General features: G+C 53.5%; 1 long non-coding RNA gene across 1 annotated transcript; it reads left to right on the forward strand.

The window, feature by feature from the left end:
- Positions 1-3,688: 3,688 nt before the first annotated feature.
- LOC118996454 (uncharacterized) lies at positions 3,689-7,702 on the forward strand. The gene is made up of 3 exons (XR_005068486.1): positions 3,689-3,777; positions 4,473-4,669; positions 7,334-7,702. It is a non-coding gene; the product is annotated as an uncharacterized LOC118996454 (long non-coding RNA).
- The last annotated feature ends 460 nt before the right edge of the window (positions 7,703-8,162 follow it).

Below are 8,162 nucleotides of genomic sequence, written 5' to 3' on the forward strand. Positions count from 1 at the left end.
GGGTGGGGGGAGAATGGGGAGACAGAAAGTATGCATGCCATGAGGCGGGGGAGGGGGAGACAGAGACACACAGTTGAGGGGGGGGAGAGAGAGAGAGAGAGAAGGAAAGAGATAGAAAGACAACACAGAGACCCAGAGATGGAGAAAGTAGGAACAGAGAAACGGGAGGCTGAGGTAAAAGAGACTAGAGCACCTGTGGATCTGGACGCTGTGCAGGGGACCCTGTCCCTCCCGGTCTCAGACCTCCCAGGACCCCCACTGCCCTCAGGACAAGCCTGTTAGCTGGCCCTGGCACCCTCTCGGACCCCTCCCAGACCCCTCCCGCCCCTCTCCCCTCACGCTCCAGCTCCAGCAACGTTCTGATCGGGCCAGTCTCTCCCAGGCCTCCAGGGCTTTGCCCAGGCTGTGCCCTCCTCTGGTCCTTGCTCACCCTGCAGGTCTCCGCTCAGACCCTGCCTCCCCCAGGAAGCCCACCCTGACTCTCTGTCCAAGGGCACGTGGAATGAATGTAAGAAATCAGAGCCGGAAGGGCTATTAGCATCCAGAGCCAGAAATGACTGCGTGGGCTGGGTGGGGCTGCGGTTGTCACCGTTCAGCCCAGTCACCAGCCACCAGATCTTTTGATTTCTCAAGAAGAGCCAGCAATCTGATGTATTACGAGAAGTTTCCCCAATTTTACATGTTGGCAACTGATTTAAAACATGTAAACACGCCTGCGGGCAGGATGTGGCTGCAGCCTGTCGGTCTGAGACCCCTGAGGAGTCCAGCCTCTCGCGCTGCCAGTGTGGAGCCTGAGGCCCAGAGAGGGTGAGCTGCCAGGCAGGTCAGAGAGCCTAGCAAGAGGGGGTGTGGGGGCACAGTGGCAAGCTCCCCCCTGCCCCTGCCCCCCCGCCGCAGCCCAGCTGCCCGAGCTCAGGGTGCCCTGATCCCAAGGGAGGACCTGCCACCTTCTCCTGCCCGGCCCAACAGTTCTGGGGTGAGAGACAGGTCACGAAACCTCTGCCCACCCCGCCTGGACCAGACCGTATCAGGCACCGAGACCAAGAGCATAATTCCAGGCTGGCCCAGGAAGCAAGAGCAACGGGGGAGGAAAGAGGGGGTACATTCTCTCCTGACGTCAGTGACCTGGACACGACCTCAGCAAGCAGGGCTGGGCACACAGGGGAGGGGATGGACCTTGGATCGTCAGTTCAAGTCAGAGAAGCAGCCTCTTCCACTGGGGCTGGGACTCCAGCCCAGAGCTTCCCTCAAAGATCCTGGGAAGTGGCTCCCAGGTGCCAGGCCCCTCCCAGCAGGGCTCACTGGAGAGCTCCCGCAACCACCCTGACCTCGCCCCTCTCCATCCCAGCACCCCCACTCGCTCTGCCCCAGTCACAGCGGCTGCCCTTCTGCGCCTCGAACACACCCAGTGCCCTCCCACCTCAGGGCCTTTGCCCTTGCTGTTCCCTCTCCTGCACACGTGCCCCACTATCTAGGCGGCTCGTGCCCTCACCTCCTTCAGGCACCTGCGAACTCTGGCCTCCCTGGGGAGGCCCTCCCCTCCTGTTCACCCAGTTGGAAACTGCAGACCACCCCGGCATGCCTGCTCTTCCATCTGCCTTTACACCCCCCCCTTACGAGGCACCGTGTAATGAACATCACGCTTGTTCATCTGTGCACCATTTCCTCTGTCACTGGAACAAACCACCCCTTGGTAGCTTTAAACAGCAAATATTCATTATCCTAACACTCAAACTGGGTCTCCTTAGGCTAAAATCAAGGGGGGGCGGGCATTAAGTTCCTTCTGAAGATTCCAAGAGGGAATGTTTTCTTGCCTTTCCCAGCTTCTACAGGCTGCCCACATTCCCTGGCCTGTGGCTCCCTTCTCTTTCTTCTTCTTTTTTTTTAAAGATTTTGTTTATTTATTTTTAGAGAGAGTAGAAGAGAGGGAGAAAGAGAAACATTGGACCACAACCCAGGTTTATGTCCCAACCTGGAACCGAACTGGCCACCCTTTGGTCAGCAGGCCAGCGCTCAATCCACTGAGCCACACCAGCCAGGGATCCTCCTCTTTCATCAAAGCCAGCAGCGTTGGTCCATCTGTCTTGTGCTGCATCCCTGGCTCGGACTCTCCTGATACTTTATAAGGACCCTTGTGATTACATTGCACCTGCCTCATAATCCAAGTTCATCTCCTAGGCCAAGGTCAGCTGCTTAGCATCCTTAATCGTAATTCCCCCTTGCCATGTAACCAAGCATATTCACAGGTTCCAGGGAGGAGGACATGGACGTGGGGAAACCACACACCCCAACAGAACTCCAGGAGGGCACGGACAATGCCCAGTGTCTGGTGCTCAGCGGGTGCGCAATAAATATTTGGTGCCGAGATGGGTGGATGGGGTAGGATGTGGTGGTTGAAGGGAAGGGAAACACAAGAAGTGACTCAGACACCCCAGGGCTCCTTGCCATCTCACTGATGAGGAGACCTTGGCTTTGAGACACCCACCATGCCCAGGGCTGGGGAGCTGTAACATTCGGGCCTCCCCATGCGGGCCAGAGCACTTCCAACATGGTGGTCCGGTGCCTGCAGAGAGAGTGTGGGGGTGGGCGGTCTCACTCCCTCCTCACTTAGTTCAGCCCATCTCTGGAAGGCACTGAGCATCTTGTTTTTCTAACAGGCCCCAGGGCTCTGTGGGAGGAGCAGAGAGAAGGCCGGAGGCCTGGGCATCTCAGACGGGGAGGGAGAGTCCCAGCCGGGACCCCTCTGTGTGCCCTCACTGTGACTCTCAAGAAATCCTCACCCCATGCCATGCCAGGCCACATGTGCAGACAGCTGCTCAGGCCTGGCCTGCCCATCAGGGGGTCTCAGCAGTTACCAGGCGTTAGTCACGCAGCAGCTAGAGCTCTGTCCCTCCCTGCCCCAAGTGTTTTCCCAACCTCAAAGGAGGCAGGCCCAGGCCCAGGTTTCCTCATGACTGAAAAACGTTCCACCCCAAAGGATATGAGCAAACAGTCTGCTGGAAACGGAGCAGAAAGAAATGTCTTTTCAGCGTGGCAAGAGATGCTTGGCCAAATGGGCAACCTGCGGAGACCTTGGAAACAGACTGGTGAGTGAGAGAGATGATGAGAAACAGAAGGAGAATTTATCTGTGAATTAAAGACACCATGCACAAAATAACGCTACACCCAGGGACAGGTGTCGTGGGCCAGGGCGTCAAAAAGGAGGAGAAATACAAAATAAAATGTTAAAAGACTATGATAAAATAAAACAAAGCAATGGCATCCTTAACACAAACCAGTGAGAACATGCTGAACTCAGCCGACAAGAGGTGTCTGCTTCACTCTCAGTTTAAGAGAGAGGCTTAAACCACACCAAGGTACCAGTAAGCCAGAAAGTGTGGTTGGTTTCCCGGAAAATACAAGATGCATTTTTCATTGTCACCAATAACTGTATTGATACGGATATTCCGAGTATGTCGGCCATCCCCTACATGGTATAATGCTCATTGTTCTAGTTAATGTCTCATTTCGGCCACTATCAGCTTCAACTGGTCCGCCCAACCGTGGAGCATCGTCCAGCGAGAAATCGGCGGCAGGAGACTTCTCAAACCACTGTTGACACGTTCAATCTGCCACAGCACGTCCTCCATACATGGCACAAGTCTTTTTTCTTTTTTGCATTTCAGTTTCGTTTTTCATCTTCCTTGAAATAATAAAGCTTAAAATGCCAAAAGATGTTGCATATTTTCTTCCATCTTCAATGTTAAAATGTCCATCCCCCGAAACTCAGCGATTTTGGTAAGTTGTCTTTACATGCACGCTGTAAGGCAGCGGACACAGTACGGTCTAACAAAATGTGTTCGAATGAAATTAAAGTTAACTAAGCATCACTAGAGCCATCCTATGGGAAAAAAAACAATACATCTCTTACCTACGTGTTTAAAAATACATACTTTTAAAAAGTGTAATCTCAAAGTAGAAAAGCAATGCTCGTTTATCACAACATTTGAACAATGAAATGCAAACAATGAAATAAAACCACTGTTATCATTGAACAAATCATCTTAAATTTCGACGTGCTTCTGTATTCCTTGAACTTGTATGACAGGCTGCGTGACTTGAAATTAACCAAAAAAGCACGTTTTCTTTGTAAGTCAGAATCAAGCAAAGGCGGCTGGTGTGGTTGTCGAGGTGAGTGGCCTGGACAGGCCGCGGCCAGCTTCCAGAGACAAGACTGGAGACTGGTGCACAGGGAGGAAGAGACAGGAGGGAGGAGGTGCCATGAGCTTCCATGTCCAGGTCCACACTGGGCCCATGTGTCTAGTTAGGCCAAGACAGGGCTGGGTGTGGGGGCCTGGACAGGGTAGTCTGGGGTCTCAGTGAGAAACTCAGTGATTGGGGTCCTGGAGCATCCGGTCAGAGGGTCCCAGATATTAAGGGCTGGGACCCTCAAGGTCAGAGCGAGATTAATAGGTAATGCATTTCATTTCGAGAACTCCAGATATACATGGAGTTCTGGGGCCTGGACTCACTGCTGGGGAAGAAGGAGAAGAAGAAGATGGCGATGCTGATGATAACGACACTGACAATAACAGCAGCAACAGTGGCCAGCACTTACTACAAGCTGGGACCTCTATACATGCAAACTCATTGACTTGCCTAGATGGGCGTTGTCCTCCCCATTTCACAGGTAAGAAAACCAAAGCCCAGAGAGGTGAAGTCACTTGTCCAAGATCACACAGCTTATGTGAGAAGGGGAAGGGCGGGGGACGCCACTGAGCAGAAAGGAGGTCCCTTCACCCAGCGTCCCAAAGCCCACCTTCCTCAGTCACTCTACCTTTCCTGCCCCTGGTGCAGGGACGACTGCAGCAACCCGGGGAGAGAGGGCTCCTTTCCTCCCACCCTCTCCAGTGGCAGTGTCGGGGAGCCCTTCTCCCAGCCAGGGGAAGGCCATGAACCCTGAGAAGGGAGTTATGGTTGGATAAGTGGCCTTGGGGATGCGAGAGGAGTGCCTGGCATGGGGAGGGGGGCGGCCCCCCAGTGGCAGCCCAGGTGGCTCCCCTAACTTTGTTCAGGGGAGCCCGTGAGGCCTGACCACAGCTCAGCCAGCCGAGACGTGCAGTCTCAACAGTCTACCCAGGCTTCTCTCCCAGACTTGGGCCTGCCCGCCCCAGCTCGGGAAAGTTCCAGGGCCGTGGCCCGCTTGCCCCTTGGGAGTTGGTAGCAGAATGGCCCATAATTTTAGCTGTCCTCTTCCCTGAAATTATTTTCCATCTCAACATGGTTTCCAAACCCTGCCCAGGAAAGAGTTGGTGGTACAGGGAATATTTCTCTATCAAAAAGAAAAAAAAAGCCCAACCACTGATTACTGAGTCCCTGCAGCCGGGCTCTGGAGGCCAGGCCAAGCGCCTGCTGTGTACCCCGCCCGGAGGGGCTCTGCCTGGGAGGAGCCGAGGGCAGGAGGGACGGTCAGGGCTCTGCTCCGGGGTCGCCTGTTCCTGTTCCTTCTTAGGCATGGGTGGGGCTTAGATGCAGGGTAGGGGTGGGCCTGGATGAGCTGGGGAGCAGAACTTGGCCTGGGGTCGAGGGGTTTGCCCAGCCACTGAGGGATCACACAGGACATGGGATCAGAGAGGGCCTGTTTTCTCTGCAAGGGCTTCCTGCCGCTGCCCCGAGCATCTCAAGGAACAAAGGCCCCTTACTGCCGGTGTCTCCTTATCGCTTGCAAAGTCCCTCTTGAACAGAGCTCCAGCTGCCCTCTGTTTCCGCACTGGGCGAGCAACAGTGGCTGGCAAAACACAGCGAAGTTGTTTTGCTCGTATTGTATTTATTTCCATCCTTATCTTCCATGTGATCAGTGATATAGGTTTTCCATTTCTGCTAATGGTATAGTATAGTTTCCTTTGCACAGAAACAGGTTTAGTTAAAAAAAAAAAAAAAGTGGGCCCTGGCTGGCATAGCTCAGTGGATTAAGTGCCGGCCTTCGAACCAAAGGGTCACCAGTTTGATTCCCAGTCAGGGCACCTGCCTGGGTTGTGGGCCAAGTCCCCAGGAGGAGGCATAAGAGAGGCAACCACACATTGATTTTCTCTCTCTCTCCCTCCGTTCCCCTCTCTCAGAATAAAATAAATAAATTCTTTTTAAAAAGTGGGTGAGAAGTTCATTTAAAATATAGATTAGGGAAGGCAGAGCACAGATAGCAAGAAACTCAGAGCCAGTTGGGACTTGGAAGACGCAGGTGCCACAGGTAAGAGGACAGACTCCAGAGTCTGTGGGCCTGGGCTTGAATCCTGGTTTTGAGCCTGGTGGGCTGTGTGCTCTTGGGCAAATCACTTGCCCTCTCTGAGTGTTGGTTCTGTGCCGGTAAAGAAAGGCAAATAATAGCACTTCCCTCCTACAGTTATTGCCGAGGATTTGATCAGACGGTGCTGGGAAAACGCTCCCCACTGAGCCAGGTACCCACACTCATGAAGCATCTCTCTCCAGTTCATGGCATTTCCTCGAAAACAGCAAAGCATGGCGGTTCCAGAGCAGGTTCAAATTCTAGCCCGCCACTTACTGGCTGTCTGGGCAGGTTGCCCCCTTCTGTAATGAGGACAACGATTGTCCTGTGAGCCTCCTGCAGAAGGTGGAGGGCCATCTGCTGAAATCCCATGGCATCCCATGTGTCCTGTGTCTGACCCCAGAGGTCAGCCCTACCCTTAAGTCTCCAGCTGAGCCCTACCATCTCTGCCTCATCCTGCTTTGCTCCCGGTTTTTATGCCATTTTAGCCAGACTCATCTATTGCGGTGCCTTGAGCCACCCCAGGGCCTTTGCACACACTGTCCCTTCAGTCTGCAATGTCTCCCTGCTTCCACCTGGGTAACTGTTGTCTCTCCCTGAGAAATGAGGTGGGCTTCCTCCTATCCCCCCGAGGCTTGGGTCAAGCTTCGCCTCTCTGGGCTCTCCCAGCCTTCCAGTTCATTCTCTGACATGGAGGGCCCATGACTATTTTAAATAATTACCTCCTCTGGACAACAGGACAGTAATAGTACCTGCCTCACGCTTGCTGTTGTGAAGGCTGAATGAACATCTGGGGGAGTCCTTAGCACAGAGCCCAGGACAGCACAATGCTCGAGGAAGGACAGGAGAAAGGTACCACCTGGCAGGACGGGGCCTCTCGGACTAGGACCTGGGCTAGGGTGAGACGTGTGAGGTGCCCAGGGCGCAAAATTTGAGGAGGTGCTCCCACTAGGGACTGTGCAGACCCAGATTTGTGAGACAGTTGTCCCAGATCTCTTCTGCCCCCTGCTGGCCACTCTGCAGAATGACAGCCATTTTCTCTGCTCTCTCGTTTCTGACCCCCACCCCCAGAGCTGGCTGGGATGGAAGTCACCTGAGGAGGTTGGAGGGACAGGTCCTGCCTCTGCTGGTGGAAACCTGGGTTTGATCACCACTAAACTGGGGTAGAAGAGCCTGTTCCACAGCACATGAAGAACAGGAAGCCCTCTTCGACCACCAATGTCCTTCCAGCAACTGCAGCATTTAATGAGCACCTACTATGTGCAAAAGACTAAAGAAGACTTGAGACATGAGCCCTTTCATCCAGGGATTTAAGAAATGGAGGGGGTGGGCAGGCGAGAAGGTGACCGAAGTAAGGCACCATGTACTGTTCTAAACTCTTGTGTATCAAGCTGGCTGGTGTAGCTCAGTGGATTGAACATGGGTTGCGAACTAAAAGGTCACCAGTTCGATTCCCAGTCAGGGCACATGCCTGGGTTGCAGGCCAGGTCCCCAGTGGGGGCTAAGTGAGAGGCCACCACTCATTGATGTTTCTCTCCCTATCTTTCTCCCTCCCTTCTCCTCTCTCTAAAAATATTTAAAAATAAAAAAAAAACTCTTGTGTATCAACAAACTCAGTGCTCTCAGAACATTATGAGCTGGGTGCTGTTTTCAATCCCTGCTAGGGAGCTGAGGCCCAGAGAGATTAACTAACCTGTCCAATGTTGAGACGCCCCGGTGGTGGAGGTGGGATTAGGACCCAGAACATTCTAGTGTGAGGCCCAGATGTTCTGCAGATCACCCATCCATTTAGTCAGCAAATCGAGTGCCTGCTCTTTGCCAGGCACAGGACTAGGTGCTGGAAAGAGAGCAGTGCTCAAGCAGACACAGCCTCTTTCCCCAGGGAGCTGTTCACAGGGAG

This window comes from Sturnira hondurensis, unplaced genomic scaffold (genome assembly GCF_014824575.4).
Source record: "Sturnira hondurensis isolate 20B ecotype Veracruz unplaced genomic scaffold, ASM1482457v3 Scaffold0011378, whole genome shotgun sequence".
NCBI lineage: Eukaryota > Metazoa > Chordata > Mammalia > Chiroptera > Phyllostomidae > Sturnira > Sturnira hondurensis.